The sequence below is a fragment of the Eretmochelys imbricata genome, chromosome 6 (assembly GCF_965152235.1).
Source record: "Eretmochelys imbricata isolate rEreImb1 chromosome 6, rEreImb1.hap1, whole genome shotgun sequence".
In the NCBI taxonomy this organism is placed as follows: domain Eukaryota; kingdom Metazoa; phylum Chordata; order Testudines; family Cheloniidae; genus Eretmochelys; species Eretmochelys imbricata.
This window is the reverse complement of record NC_135577.1, coordinates 32,828,403-32,845,053: the sequence shown is the minus strand read 5'-3', so window position 1 is coordinate 32,845,053 and position 16,651 is coordinate 32,828,403.

Below are 16,651 nucleotides of genomic sequence, written 5' to 3'. Positions count from 1 at the left end.
CCCCTACATGTAGGAGCCGGAGAGGGCACATGCCACCGCTTCAGGGAGCTGCATGGAAAGCCCCTGATCCTGCTCCCCGGCTGGAGTGCTGGAGCAGGGCAAGCCCCTGACTCAAGGGCCAGATTAAAAATTCTGACAGACCAAACACGGCCCACAGGCCGTAGTTTGCCCACCCCCGGCCTAGGGCCTGGGAAAGTGTATCCATTTTCTACACTTTACTTAGGGCCTGTGTGAGACTATAGTAAAAGTGTGACTGGCAGCTGTGAAATTCATAAATATTTTGTAATAACCAGACAATTTGTGCAGAGTGAATAGTATGCAAACAGTCATGCTGCTTTTATGTATTGTGTGCATACAAGAATGAACACGCAGTTCTGCAGCACTGTTCATATATACTGAAACAGAAGAGGGTGTTAAAAGCTTTTACAGTAGCACTCTCTGGACTGAATTTATTCTTATTTCTCATGTCGAATGCTTACTTTCCATACTCATATTTAACAGGTTCCCACTGCAGAATTCACACCCCACTCTCAAACATTTAAAAATCATTAAGATCTAGTAAGTGTTTGTTTTTTGTTTTGTTTTTTAATTGCCTTATGGTTTCTGAGCCATTAGGGTACACTCAGGTCATGTTTTCAGATTTTTCTCTGTCACCATCAGAGGTAAAAACCTACTTTTTAAAAAATGGAAGCTGAGAATCTCACATAATCACTTTACTCCAGGAGCTGGACCATTAATTAAAAAAAAACAACAAATATCATGAGACATGATAAAATTACAAGAGTTGGCAACACTCTTGTGCAACAGCACTATTGCTCTTGCACAATATTGAAGGTAGCGGGGAATATCTTAGCCCCTATACCCTTACACACTGCATATCCAGGGCTTGGGGTGAGTTTCAGAGGAACAGCCTGGATCTTTGAACTCACCATGTCCCTCTCAAAAGCCTCCATGCCCTCAGCATTATGATCCTTTAGAGATGCCAGTTCAGATCTTTGTTTGCTCCCCTACAGTTGCACCAAGCCCTCTACTGGTAAGCTAAAAATATGCTCTATTATACATCTCCATGGACGGATGCACAGTGTCCATCTTTACTATAAAAAGTATTTTGGATGTTTTTTATAAGAAATTATTGATGAATTGAAATATTGCTTGTTTGTCATGCCAAGGCTTTCTCATGGCCTTCTTTCCATGCAGGCTTTTAACATGATAGGCAGGTGTCACGGAGTCACCGGGCAGTGCTCTGAAACTACTCCATACGAAGCCAGTCAGGACTCTGGGGGAGCATGCCTCCTCTTTGTGAGCATGCTGTCTCCAGGGCAAGAAGCTTACACAGCTTTGACCTTCCTGGGGTTGACCTCAGAGCATCCAGCATCCCCTTCCACACCGTGCGCTTCCCATAGTGAGTCTGCACAGGCGGGACTCCTGGGGAAGCCACAGGGCCCTGCACCCCAATTCCGCAGTCAGATGTGACTCTCAGCCAGCCAATTAAACAGAAGGTTTATTAAATGACAGGAACATGGTCTAAAACAGAGCTTGTAGGTACAGAGAACAGGACCCCTCAGTCAGGTCCGTCTTGGGGGCAGGGAGGCCAAAGCCCCATCTGGGCCTCCTTTCGTTTCCCCAGCCAGCTCCAAACTGAAACTCTCCTGGCCCTCCTCTGGCTTTTGTCTCTTTCCCTGGGCCAGGAGGCCACCTGATCTCTTTGTTCTCCAACACCTTCAACTCGTACCTTGCAGGGGAGGGGCCTAGGCCATCAGTTGCTAGGAGACAGAGTGTCAGCCAGTCTCTGTGCAGACACCAACACACTGGCCCTCTAGGGCTCTGCAACAATCACACACCCTTATCCCACCACCTAGATACTTAAGAAATGCCTAGGGGAAATTGAGGCACCCACCCAGTATTCAGAGACAACATTAAGAACATTCCCACTTCGTCACAGCAGGGCTTATATTCAGCCAGAGCTGTCTGGAGCAGACCTCCGGTAAATATTTTCAGGTGCCTCCTGAAGGGTAGAAGCCCCGGACCCCAGTGTGTCCTGTAGGACAGAAGCCCCCAAGCCCTGGCACACCCTGTGGGGCTGAAGCACTGAGCCCCAGCATGCCTCATGGGGCTAAAACTCTGAGACCCACCTGCCTTGCAGCTGAAGTCTAGATCCCCAAATGGGGAGGAGGGTGTGTGGTGGGCTCCAGAAAATACTATATGAGAATTTATAGGTGTATCTGATGATAGGTGTATCTCTTAAGAGTTATGGATTAGGACTAGTATGTCTACTTTATATGTTCAATATTTTCTGTGCTAAAAGTATGACCTATTCCTTCATATCATGCTTCCCGAGACCAATGCTGCCTGCTGGCTTCCCAGTAAGTTTCTCTCTCCAAAGCAGGGACTCTCCCTAAGAGAGAACTACACAAACCTGGTTCTATAGTGATGAAAGATTGGAACTTTTAACCAGGAATGGTTGCTAATGTTTCCTTTTATAATCACCCCCTTTTGCCCACAATATTGTCTGATGGGGGGACATCCTTCGTCATCACATAGGTGATTTTACAGGACCTTCATCGCTGTACCTCCAAAATTTGCAGGCTTGTCCCAGATGCAATACCTCTAGTTGCTGCTAGGTGGCAATTATTGCCTAGAAAAGCAGATTTATTTAAACTATGATATTTGTTATGCCTTTGTTTAAGGTATATGGGCACCTAGAATCAGTGTCCTCTCTCAACAAATAATTTTTCCATCTTTCCTATCTTGTTTCCTGGTTATGTTTACTAAACCATTTTTTTTCTTTAGTTGTCAAGCAACAGCCATCCAATCTACATCCTTTATGCCAGCAGCCGCCTAAGGAAGAAGAGCAGATGGTCTAGTTTCAGAAACAAAGAGTGCTTTCATTGTTTATGAAACCCTTTTACTTATATAACATTGTAGTGGAGTGTTTGACCTTTGCAAAAGATTAGAGGCAATAGTGTTTGTGTTGTTCTTTAACTTTAAAAAATACTTGTTGATGTCCTGGTTACTTTTTAAAAATACTTGGCTCTTACTATTATGACACATATGTGTTCCCTTTGAGGTACTCCCATCATTTATTACAGTGTGTTACAGGTTGTCAGGATTTAGGACTCTGAAGAAAGAGATAGGCAGGACTATTCTATTGACTCATGTTGGAAGCCACACCAGGCAGGACACATAAGTTCCAGTCCCAGGTATGAGAGTGATTGTAGCTCCTTGAAGAAGGAAGAAGGAAGTAGATGCAGGGAAAAAGCCTAGGAACAAGCCACGCTTAGGAAGTTTTGTCATTCAAGTTAGCTATAAAAGCAAACCTCAGGCAAGAGGTAAGTTCTCTACACTATCACAGTGTGTGTATATAGTGTGCGGGACTGTTCCCAGCCATATAAGGTTTTACAAATTAGTGAATATCTGTCACAAAATTACACATGCATGCGCTTTATTTCAAACTATTTTACAGCCTGAATATTTTGCTTTCCATGAAATGGTTTCAAACTGACATTCCCAAATTTCTGAGTTCAATATGAAAAATGATCTGTTTGGAGGGGAAAATAGTTTAGAATTCAAAAATATTGATGTTTGTGTTGAAAATAGAGCAGTTTTTAAAATTTTACCAATTTGTAAAAGCTGAAAGAATTAAAAACAATGAAGGCATCCAGATTTTGTAATAAAAATATTGCACATCCACTACAATACACCCTCGCTATAATGCCCTTCATAGTAATGAACCTTCAGATATAATGAACCCAGTGCCTGGATCCCACCTCCAGCCCTGCCGCTGCAGCGGTGGCTGGCAGAGCTCTCAGCCCCCAGCACAGCTACGGAGTGCTCCCTCCCCCACAGTGGCTTTCTTGCTATAATAAACCCCTGGCTATAATGAACAAATGGCTTGGATCCTGAGGGGTTTGTTATAGGAAGGGTGTACTGTATTTGCTTTGTTCTTTGTTGTCACATATGTACTGTACTCTGAGAAAATTCACTGGGGCACTTTTCACTTTCTATCCCCAGGACATAAGGAAAGTGTGAGAACAAACCAAAGGGTTTTTCCCCCTAAAGGCATTGTCTAGTTTATATAAAAAAGTTATCTAGTGCTGGTGCTATCATACGTGCATCAAATAATTCAGGTCTTAGTTAGTCTTTTCATTGAACTCTGCATATTAAATACCGCCAAACAATCACCTCAAAAAGAGGTACAAGCGTTTGCTCACGAAAGTCTTAGATTTCTGTGTACACAAATCAGATAGCCATTTAACTATTCGATGGGCATTCACAGATTAGAGTTTTTACATTTTGGAATAGCAACTTTTGTAGAAAAAACATATTGCAGATTATGAATAAAATATTCAGGGCAAAGCCACATAGAATCAGAGAAGTTAAAGTTTGAAAAGATCAGTTAGGTTATCCATTCCATCCCCTGCTGAATACAGGATTGCTACCTCCACTAATGTTTTTCCCAAGCTAGTGTCAAACGTCTCATGTGAAGGTGCTTTCACCACTTTCTCATCTATTAAAAGAATATCTATTTAATGTAGCAGATGTTTATATTATTTAGTTTTTATTAAAACCTTTGCTTTCTTCACTGAAGGGTTTTTCAATCTGCAAACTAATAAGTGCACGCCAGATGTTTCACAACACGGATGTCGACTCAATTGCAACCTCTTCCACACATTTCCTGTGTGACTTCAGGCAAGTCATTTTTTCTTTGTGTCTCAGTTCCCGGGTTGTAAAATTGGGATAATAATGCTTTCTTTCTCTCATCCTGTGTCTTAGTCTGTAAATTCTCAAGGCATGGTGTATCTCTTACCTACCTGCAGCACCTTACACAATGGGGCATTGATTTCAGTTTGGACCTGTAGGTACTACCGCAATATAAATAATAAACAATGGAGTTATATCAGAAATGGATTTTGTTCTTTCATTGTACCATTCTACTGAGACAGTTCATGTTTCTGTCTTTACTTTTATTTCTTTTCTAGTATGAACATGGCAGGTAACCATACTTTTTCCCAGAACTGAGTAGTGACTTTGTGTATTGCTTGTCAGTGGGATGGCTTCTAGATTTGCTATCAGTAAAACTTAGACCACATTGGAGAAGAAACCCATTACTTTTTTTAAAATATAGAGATAAGGGAAGTCAATAAGGGAGTCAACAAAAGAGGACAAGTAGAAGGAGAAGGGGTAGAGAGGAAACAGTAGCAAAGGGGTGGCAGAGGAGAAAAATGGAAGAGTAACACATTGCAGAAATAAGGCTGGTCTCTATTTATCAAGATTCCATTTAAAAAGTTACACATTTGGACTTTGGGAGGTTGAAAGAGACATGATGTCAACTTCCAATTCAGACTATCAACACACAAGTTGAAATCCACTTTTGTGTAGATAGCCAATGTAAAACCTATGTACCACTTAAGTCCTCTTGAGAGGACTTATTATAAGAGCTCAGTCCTGATTGGCAGGCTGTAAAGTTAGAGGGTTCTAGCTCTAGCTGCATGCCAAAGTGGAAATATCTTCTTTTATTGTGAGTACTCAATTTGCTAATTATTGTATCTGCCAAATTGTAATTCAGCTTGAGTTTTCATACAGTATGCTGCTCAGCAAAGAGTATTAAATATACAGGAAGTCAATGACAAAATGGGAAAACCATGAAATTATGTTAAAATTTAATAAAGTGTCGTTGTTAACCAAATGTAACAAATTGAGAATCACACAATTTTTCTGTTTTGAAATTTGGAAAGAAAATTCCAGTTAACAATAAATCCCAGGAATTATATTAAACATTAGTGCAAATTGGTGTTAGCAATGATGTTGGAATAATATTTCAATTTTGTCTTCATTTCCGTGGAGGAAAAATTTGTTTCCTGTATGCATTGTGAATTGGATGCCAAATTAATGATTGACTGAAAACTAACACTGCTGTTGGCATATTAGTTACCACATCTTAAGATATAAATTAGTTTGTCTATGAAGAGTTTAAAAACATTTACATCCACAGCTGAGAAATAATTGCTTGGATGAATGTATTTGGCTCAATGGTGTAATCACACTGTATATGGGACTTTCATTAAGTGGGAGCGCTGCATCTGGAAGAGCCTCAGCCATCCCTGATTATGGGCATCTTTTTGATATTCCAAATTCTGGACCTGACCCTTCTGGGTGCTGGCAGAAATTAATCAAAGTAATCCCATGGTGATGGAAATTATATAATCATTGTGTCAGCATTATGTAATAATCACATACATTCTTTTATTTGTAACAGGTTTTTAAAATGTTTTTGTATGAATGCAGTGTTTTCACAAGGTGCCTCACTGAAGACCTTGAAGACACAGCACAAATAGACCACCAGTACAAGGTCCTTCACACTGCCTCATCAATATGCCTTTAATCTATCCTAGAGGGAACCTCCTGAGGTATATCTTTATGCCCAGTCAGTCCTTGGTGTCTCTGCTGAGACTGTGAAGTAGAGCTAATAATGGAGGTGGTTTGAGATTTGCACCCCTGTCCATTGAGAACTAGATTGAGACCATCAACTCTGCCAACTGTTGTGTTCCTTTAAATGAATACTCTCTCTCTCTACATCTCAAAAGTGGTTCAGAGAAGGCTTATATAGTATTTGTAAATCAAGTATGTCAAGAGAGACAAATAAAAATACTGTATTTTTTAAAAAAGATTAAAGAAGCATATGGCTGCTACAGTGCCAGTCACTCAAATCAATAATAATATTCTATCGGCTCTTGATTATTGTACTCTAGATGGCACATTTATTTATTTTAACATTTGACATTTTTTCTCTTCTATATAACTTGATACTATAATTACAGATTCATCCATAAAAGGTTTAACACAGATCTGATTACAGTAGGCCTAAGCTGTTTGGGGTTTTTTAAGATTTGTGATTAATAAAATTGTATGTGATATGGAATAACTTCCTGTATTCAAAATTGTTTCATCTGCATTGAAATGGAAGCTGTAAACATTTTGATAAGTGGGCTGAAAAGCTTTCAAGTTTTACTCATTTCAGTAAGTACTTCTGTAACCTTTGCTGTAATGCCGTTTTGTAATAACTTCCTACAGCAATAAATGACTTCCAACAGATCTCCCTACACCTCCTATAGTAATAGAACAATAGGCAGATACTTCCCCTCTTTTGACAAAAGCACATTAGTTCTACAAAATGCTATACTATGCCAAGATTATCCTCTATTCATCTCCGTATTGATAACATTATTTCCTGTGCATAGGAAGACACATGAATGGCAGTAAAAAAAAAGCATTATTAAACCTTTAAAGTCCAAACTTAAAAAGTGATAAATTGAAGGTAAAGTTACATAAATAAATATCTTTTGGAAGTTTTTTGAACATAACATAGGTTAATTGGACTATGATTTTAAAATTACATGAGCTTGTTTCTTATACATGAGTGGAAAAAGGACAAACATAAACTAGCAATAAGTCCACCTATTAAAATGCTCATTTCTGGGCGACCTGTGACCCAGCTAGCGTGGGGGCTTGAGGGGGTGCAATGCACCTACTTATGCTCCTATGCAAGCTACTCACATAACAGATAGCAGCACAGGAGGAAAGCAGACTCCATGGAGCCACTATGTCCTCCACTCTCACTGGTAGGCTAGAACAGGCAACCTAACCAGTAGAGCAGAGACTTGGTGGAGTTTGATAGAGTTGCCAACCGTCCAGGATTGTCCTGGAGTCTTCAGGAATTAAAGATTGTGTCACGTGATGAAATCTCCAGGAATTTGTCCAAACCAAAGTTGGCAATCCTAAGCCTTTGACTAATTCCCCAAACACTCCAGCTAACATAACTGCTTCAGGTATAGACCCGGCAGCAGTGGAGAAGAGACTTAGAGGCAGAGACAAAGTTTAGGAACAAGACATGTTCACAGAATCACAGCCTTCCTCCTGGATTTCTCCTGAGACAGTGCAGATATACACTGCAGCTCACTCTGGGCTTCTGACAGCACAACAGTTGAGCTGTAGGGTAGGCCTGTGCAAACATGGCTGAAGCCAATTTATAGGTATTGTATTTCTACACTGTACTTAAAGCATTGATTTAAAAAATTCAACATCTTTATTACTGATACACTCAAATAAACCTGGCATTCAACTCTTAAATACAAAATAAGAAAGAGGCAGAGATGAACAAAGAAAAACAAGACTTGGGGCCAGCTGCATGCAGGCAGACCCTTTGAAAATGTTCAGAGGGAAGTTTGTCTTCTTCTTTCACCAGGAGATGCAAGGGTCATGCTGCTCCTGCCAGATGACTCCAAGAATCATTGAATTGTAGCACTCCCAATGACCCTGCAATTCGGCCTCTAGGGCTACTGTTCCTTGCATCACTATCCCCAAGGACAGGAGCAACACATCTATCATCTCTATGAGAACTAATGTAGGTTTTAAGTGGAGAGGGATTTGTAGGGCTTGAGAGACTTCAGCATCTATAAAATTATCGGCAACCCCCGGAATTGATCAGGGCCCACTAAGGGGAAAATGAGCTTGGCCCCATCCATGGTACATAAATGTAGCTGTACTTGGAAGTGTGGAGAGGAACCACATGTCCTGGATCAGGTTTCCCTCAATGGCTTGGGAATAGTTCAAGAACATAGTGCCCTGGCGGTGCCAGGCTGCCCCCTGGGCTTGCTTATTTCCCAGTTCCTTGCTGATCAAGGTCTGCAATGGGCAAGAGGCAAGGGCATGTCCTGGTGCTCTGCAATAAAAGCAGATTTCAGAGTAGCAGCCGTGCTAGTCTGTATTTGCAAAAAGAAAAGGAGTGCTTGTGGCACCTTAGAGACTAACACATTTATTTGAGCATAAGCTTTCGTGAGCTACAGCTCACTTCATCGGATGCATTCAGTGGAAAATACAGTAGGGAGATTTATATACAGAGAGAACATGAAACAATGGGTGTTACCATACACACTGTAACGAGAAAAGGAGTACTTGTGGCACCTTAGAGACTAACCAATTTATTTGAGCATGAGCTTTCGTGAGCTACAGCTCACTTCATCGGATACATACCGTGGAAACTGCAGCAGACTTTATATATACACAGAGAATATGAAACAATACCTCCTCCCACCCCACTGTCCTGCTGGTAATAGCTTATCTAAAGTGATCATCAGGTTAGGCCATTTCCAGCACAAATCCAGGTTTTCTCACCCTCCACCCCCCCACACGGCCCAACTTGATTATCATGCACATTGTGTAAAGAGTTGTCACTTTGGATGGGCTATCACCAGCAGGAGAGTGAATTTGTGGGGGGGGGGGGGGGTGGAGGGTGAGAAAACCTGGATTTGTGCTGGAAATGGCCTAACCTGATGATCACTTTAGATAAGCTATTACCAGCAGGACAGTGGGGTGGGAGGAGGTATTGTTTCATATTCTCTGTGTATATATAAAGTCTGCTGCAGTTTCCACGGTATGCATCCGATGAAGTGAGCTGTAGCTCACGAAAGCTCATGCTCAAATAAATTGGTTAGTCTCTAAGGTGCCACAAGTACTCCTTTTCTTTTTGCGAATACAGACTAACACGGCTGTTACTCTGAAACTGTAACGAGAGTGATCACTTAAGGTGAGCTATTACCAGCAGGGGTATGTGTATGTGTGAGTGTGTATGGTAACACCCATTGTTTCATGTTCTCTATGTATATAAATCTCTCCACTGTATTTTCCACTGAATGCATCCGATGAAGTGAGCTGTAGCTCACGAAAGCTTATGCTTAAATAAATTTGTTAGTCTCTAAAATGCCACTAGTACTCCTTTTCTTTTTGCAATAAAAGCATAAGTTATTGCACCATTGCCATTCCTTTTCTTCCAGGGTCAGGAATCGGCAGACCAGGTCAACCTGCATCAGTTCATGGGTGGGCCCTGCGGTTTTTGACATGGGGTGTGGGCGAGGCATCAGCAATATTCCCATCGCTCCTCATTTTGCACACCCAGATGGTTGTCGACGTGGAGTGAGAGGTCAATAAAAACATCGAAGTTGGTCAGAGTCTCATACGCTATCCAGTGAGAAAGAGAAGTATATTATATTTCTAGTTCAATATAAATAAGATATGGTGCTTGAGCCATGGAAAGCACTGTTATGCAGGAGTTAAAATAAGAGGCAGTGGGAGGTAGGAGCAGTTGCTGCTTCTTTCCTTGTTTAGGGGAAGCAGCACTTCTCCACAGCTCCCAGCCCCCTGCAGCTGGTGGGCTCAAAGCTCTCCATTCGTATTTCAGTCTCCTTGAATCACTTCTCCTATGTATTGCATTTCTGAAAATCTGTGGAGATTTTGGGTGAAATCCTGGCCCCACTGAAATCAATGGCGAAACTCCCACTGATGTCAATAGGGCCATGTTTTCAAATTTTCTCAATAGCCTACCATGATGCCTAGACTTGTGTCATAAATATAAAGGGAAGGGTAACCACCTTTCTGTATACAGTGCTATAAAATCCCTCCTGGCCACAGGCAAGACCTTTTCACCTGAAAAGGGTTAAGAAGCTAAGGTAACCTCGCTGGCACCTGACCCAAAATGACCAATAAGGGGACAAGATACTTTCAAATCTGGAGTGGGGGGGGAACAAAGGGTTCTCTCTGTCTGTGTGATGCTTTTGCCGGGAACAGATCAGAAATGCAAGCCTTCCAACTCCTGTTAAGTTAGTAAGTAATCTAGCTAGAAAATGCGTTAGATTTTCTTTTGTTTAATGGCTGGTAAAATAAACTATGCTGGAGGGAATGTATATTCCTGTTTTTGAGTCTTTTTGTAACTTAAGGTTTTGCCTAGAGGGATTCTCTATGTTTTGAATCTGATTACCCTGGAAGGTATTTACCATCCTGATTTTACAGAGGTGATTCTTTTCCTTTTCCTTTAATTAAAATTCTTCTTTTAAGAACCTGATTGATTTTTCATTGTTCTTAAGATCCAAGGGTTTGGGTCTGTGTTCACCTGTACCAATTGGTGAGGATTATTATCAAGCCTTCCCCAGGAAAGGGAGTGTACGGCTTGGGGGGGATATTTTGGGGGAAGACATCTCCAAGTGGTTCTTTCCCTGTTCTTTGGTTAAAATGCTTGGTGGTGGCAGCATACTGTTCAAGGACAAGGCAAAGTTTGTACCTTGGGGAAGTTTTTAACCTAAGCTGGTAAGAATAAGCTTAGGGGGGTCTTTCATGCAGGTCCCCACATCTGTACCCTAGAGTTCAGAGTGGGGAAGGAACCTTGACAACTTGCGAGCTCACAGAGACGGGAGGCAGAGGGCAAACTATTATGCCTGAATATGATGCAGATTGAATTAAGTTGAGAATCCCAACCCCGAGTAGGTTTTTGAGTCTTTCCAGACTCAGTACTTTGTAAAACAGATAAAACAGATATTCTTATAGGCAGGACACAGTTATTTCCAGGCAACCACAGAAGAGCAGTTGGCCTTCAGCAAGTAGGAACTGTTATACTGCTAACAGCATACAGTTAACCAACTTTTAACTTTTGTAACATATATTTCATCACTTATAATAGCACAGCTTCCACACCAAAAGCTGCACCTGCACACAAGAGTAATCTATCTCTTCCTTTCTAAAATAAAGAACACACTATTTAACTTGCAACTATTATTTAGATTTGACTGTTAATATTAGGGGGAACAAGTGCTGACTGTGCCTCAGGAGACTAGAAAGGCTCTGCTTTCGGGGAAGAAAGAACACAGGTGAAGTCCACCACCCTAACAATGTCACAGTCCTTTCCAAAGAAAGGTCCCACAGACAGGTGTCTGTGATGGCATGGAAAAAACCCTATTACATCAGTAATATTGCAAGAAGATACTATGTATCATAAGATACTATGACATTGTGTGTGTGTATATATATCTAAATCATGTGTTCTTCTATTGTAACTAATATGTCGTATAAGGCATTGAGCTTTGACAGACCCTGCCATCTGTTACGTTTTGTTTTCCAGTCTTTGGTGCACCCTCTGTTGCATTACATCATATTAGATAAACAGTGATACAATAACAAGCTATAAAGCTATAAACTTTAAAATACTTTAATAAAATTAAACTTCTGAAGGGAATAAAGCTGCTGTGGTAAGGTCCATGGCTGTATGCCAGTGTCACTTGCTATGCATACTTAAGAATGAAGTGTGTGACAATCTAGTAACCTAATGATGGTACAAGCCTGAGATGTGGATGATTTAGTTCATTCAAAGTTTGACTCCTTGTGTCTGAGTCCTGTGGAGAAAGAACCCTCAGACTCTGAGAAATGAAGCACCTTCTAGGTCAATACTAGATGTGACAATAACATTCTCCTTGGATGAAGGGTAACAGGGTCTTTTTTTGCAATGAAGAAAGGGAGTGAATAAAGAAGAAGAAATCTTAGAAGAGTGGCTCTCAACTTTTTTATAAATAGTCCATTACCCATCATATTCCACAATCCTTTGTGGACAGAAATATCAGTCACAGTTGAAGAGCCTTTGGTTTGGTTTGACTCTTCTAGTTGGATTAGATTCAGGCCTAATTTAATTTTAATGAACCATTGTTTCTGACCACCTACGTATTCTAGTACCACCTAACATTAAGAGCCTGATACTCTTCAGGTCAGTGGTAAGACTCTCTTTGACTTCAGTAGTGCAGGATCAGGGCCTTTATGCCTAGAGTATGGTTGGGTTTATAAGGAGCTAAGTGTCCTCATCCCTGTCTGAAAGAAAACATTCTAATTTTTTCCCAGGGGGTGGGATGGGGTGAGATGGGTGCGTTGGGCTTTGTCAAAATAAGATTGAGGTTACTGAAGACTTAAATCAATTGGATGTTGTTATAATATATTCAGGGTTAGTCATTCAGACCAAACAGGTTTTATAAAAGGCCAATTTTAATTTTTTGACCATGTGAACAATCTGTATTTTGATAAAAGAAGCTGATGAATTCCCTCTCCATTAATGGTTGTTTTTTGTTGATGTTGTTGTTGGGTTTTTTGTTTATATGTTTAGTTTTTGTTTTTGTAAATGTAGAAAGAGCATTTCATTCTAAGCATCTGTGTAGGACATTGGTCATATCTGATAACACTTGCATTAACTGGATTAAGGTCTAGGGCAAAATTTACAACAGCTCTAATAACAAATAGTAGTCGACCTTTAAGATTGTTTAAAGGTAACCTGCAAAAGCTCTTAAAAGAAAGAAAACACTACACTTTTGTATTAAACATTCCAAATAGCAAGAGAAACACTGACTCCATAAATGAGCCTAAACTTTTTTTCCCTCTTTTGCAGGCCCCCATAGGGACAACAGCCAGCATGTGTTCCATTGTGACTCTCAGCATATACCTTGCTATAGTTTTGAATTGAAGATGATAGATAAATGCAGTTTTAAAGAGTATACTTTATATTAAAAGAAGGTATTTGTAGCATGCAATATTTACAGTACTGTGTGTAACAATAATCATAACATGTTTATATATATTGCAAGAGGAAGGACTTTTGCATTTGCTGTATGTGTTATAGCAGAAAAATACTTAAAGACACAAATATAAAAAGTTTGGCTTGGATGTTCATAATGCGATAAAAAAACAATATCTCCATAAGGAAATATTTGGAGGCCTTGTGCACACAAATGAATCAAGAATAGTTAGCTTCAACCTGTGTGCTATAGCCCTTCTTTTTAATATTTAATGAGAACCTGTGAAGCTCCAAAGAAAAGGAATGACAATCATTATTTTAAAGTCTTGTGCACACTGGTATAAATGGTCATAAACTCCTAACATGTACATAGTCTTGGTAAATTAATTTTTTTTATTATGAATGCGATAGGATCACTTTGGACATGCATGTTGAATGATTTTTCTCCCGTAATTGATACAAGACCATGTTTCATCACACACTCAACAAACACAGGATGTAACGTATCTTGAGACTGATGATTCAGACATCAGTTCACAGTTCAGTGATACAGTTCTTAGAAGAGACAGTTGTACTCAGCCATGAAACTGAAATAATTTGTCATAGTAGTCAGCAAGGTTGAAGCTGTAATGATGTAATAGTCTTTGTAATTCATGAGGCTGCTGATGGAGCCCATTTCCTTACTACATAGACATTCTTACTATACTGAGCCAATGGGTAGACAAGTAGCAAAGTACTACCTTTTTAACTGCCCATAACTATCCTATAACTATCCTACCAGTATGCACATATGTGTAGTTCAGACAATGAGGGGTTCACAGTGTTTTTCTATTACTGCCAGAAGTCCTGGCTTCAGAAGGAGGGAATACATTCACAACACTGAATAATCAGCTTTGCCTTTATTCTGTGAAACCTGCACCAAGTACATGCACATTTTTTAAAGAGAGAAAACTTCCAGGAATAATGTAACAGTTAAGAAGGCACTTCATGCTGTTTCAAACTATAGTAATTTATATTTGTATAGCATCTCTCAACCAAATATCTAGAAGTGCTATAGAAATAGTATAGTTGTGGACAGTCAACTGCTGTTTATCTAGATGCAGGTTCTCTGGTATTTGGAGATACCGAAACTTTTCAGAAAGTAATTTGGTCCATTTCTTACCACATATTCAGTTTTTAATTCGGAACAACGCTAAGGTACAATTACCGTACAGGAAAAAAATATTAATCTGAATAAACTTTAGTCTTGGAAAGTCTAATTGTCATCGTTCAGCTTTTCATGGTGTTTGACAAGTTCCTGAAAGATTTTGCTACTTTGACTTTAACAGCTTTCTTCTCAAGCAATTCAGTATTTTTACAGGACATGTTTTATTTGGCACTGCCATCCACGTCACAAATGCTCCAAGACTGTCAGCACTGGGAGCAGATATCTGAACCTGTTTTGAGAACAGCAAGATAGCTTCTGCCAATGTAATGTTCTTCTCCTTCAATTGTTTTGACAGATCACAGTGCATCATACATGATGCCTAAATTATGAACAAATTCCACTGATGTAAAGATATTTTTAAATCCAGCATATGTGGCTCAATCCTTGTTTTCTCAAAGTCCTGCCAATGGAAGATTCAGAGAAGTGCCTGCAGGGCTTTAAATGAATTCCGGACAGCATTCCTAGATCCCATACTTGAAACTACCCAGTGAATATCCAAAATATTTGTGACAGCTTTTATTTTTGTCAACATATTTGCGCAGCTGTTATTGATTCTTGGAAGAAGTATACTAAATAAAATACAGCTTTTACAGTAAATATGCAAATTATTAACCTAATTCCCAATGGCTACTGTGTCACCAAACAACAATACTGCCAAATGAAGAAGGACCAGTATATCTGCAGGAAATAGGCCTCATCACCAGACGCTTTGCACAGCATGGTGAAGACATCACTTGAACAACATTTCTAGGAAGATTCCACAGGGGAAAATGTAATTAATAAAAAAATAATACTTTTCATGTGTATTATACCTTTCATCTGACCATCTCAAAATAATTTATAAAGGCATGTAGCCATTATCCCCATTTTACAGATTGGAAAATAGACACATGTAGGTTAGGGCTAAAAATTTCAAAAGTGACTAGTGATTTTGAGAAGCCTCAAGTTTTGATTGCCCAACCTGAGACACCTTAAAGGGCTTGGTTTTCAGAAAGCCCCGAGCACGTGTGTCAAGTTGGGCACCCAAAATGAACAGTCATTAAAAAAAAAAAAAGGGCAAATCACTTGGGCAATTCACAGCAAGTCACTGGAATACGTGCAGTTCTTGTGGCTCCAATTTCTCCGCTCTAATTACTAGTCTTCATTGTCTGTCAGCGTTAGAGAATCCTCAGCAGATATTTGTTAGTTAAATGAGTTTCAGGAAAAAAGTGGTCCTAAAGACTCTCCTGTCAGCACTAATGCAAATAGTGAAGATTACTTGTTTACACAGGGCCTTATGCAAAGCCCATGGAAATTAATGGGAGTATGAGCTCAATACTGCTTATTTATCAATGATTACTAATAGTCTTGCCACAACTTCTCTTTTTTCCCTTTATGTGGCTTTTTATTGAAGTTATATCCATACACCTTTCTTATGCAAATCAGACTAATACTATACTTTTGCAGGATATATTCAACTTGTGTGTCAAACTTGAATTTCTTGTGAGTTTTACCATTAACTTCAATGGAGCCAGGATTTCACGTATAGTTTTTCCTTTGTCATAATACCGCTGGTCTGTATTTATCAAAGAATTTAAATGAAAGCTCAGAATATCAAACACATTTTTCAGATGAAAATGTATTTTATCTACAGAGGCTTATTACACTACAGTGTATTACACCTCAGGTATTCCGTTGATCCATTTAGGTGCTGTGTGTCAGCAGCCAATGACAAATCTCTGAGGGTATGTCTACACAGCATTTTGGACTGAGTAGGAGAGAGCCTCCCAGCTTGGGCCTACAGACTGGTTTGTAGGACTCATACTCATACTCTAAAAATAATTGTATAGACAGCACTTTGAAATTGTAGCTTGGGATGGGGCTCAGGCTCTGAAGCCGAGGGATCAGGGTAGGCTTCCGAGCTGCAACTTCAAAGTGCTGTTTATACGGCTATTTTGAGAACACTAGCATGAGCCCCACTAACCTGCGTCTGTTGACCTGGGCTGAAAGGCTTGCTCCCAGTTAGTCCAAAATGTTGTATTATCATATGAATAGTCTTTTGTTTCCTGGCCCCAGTCTGTTCAGCTACA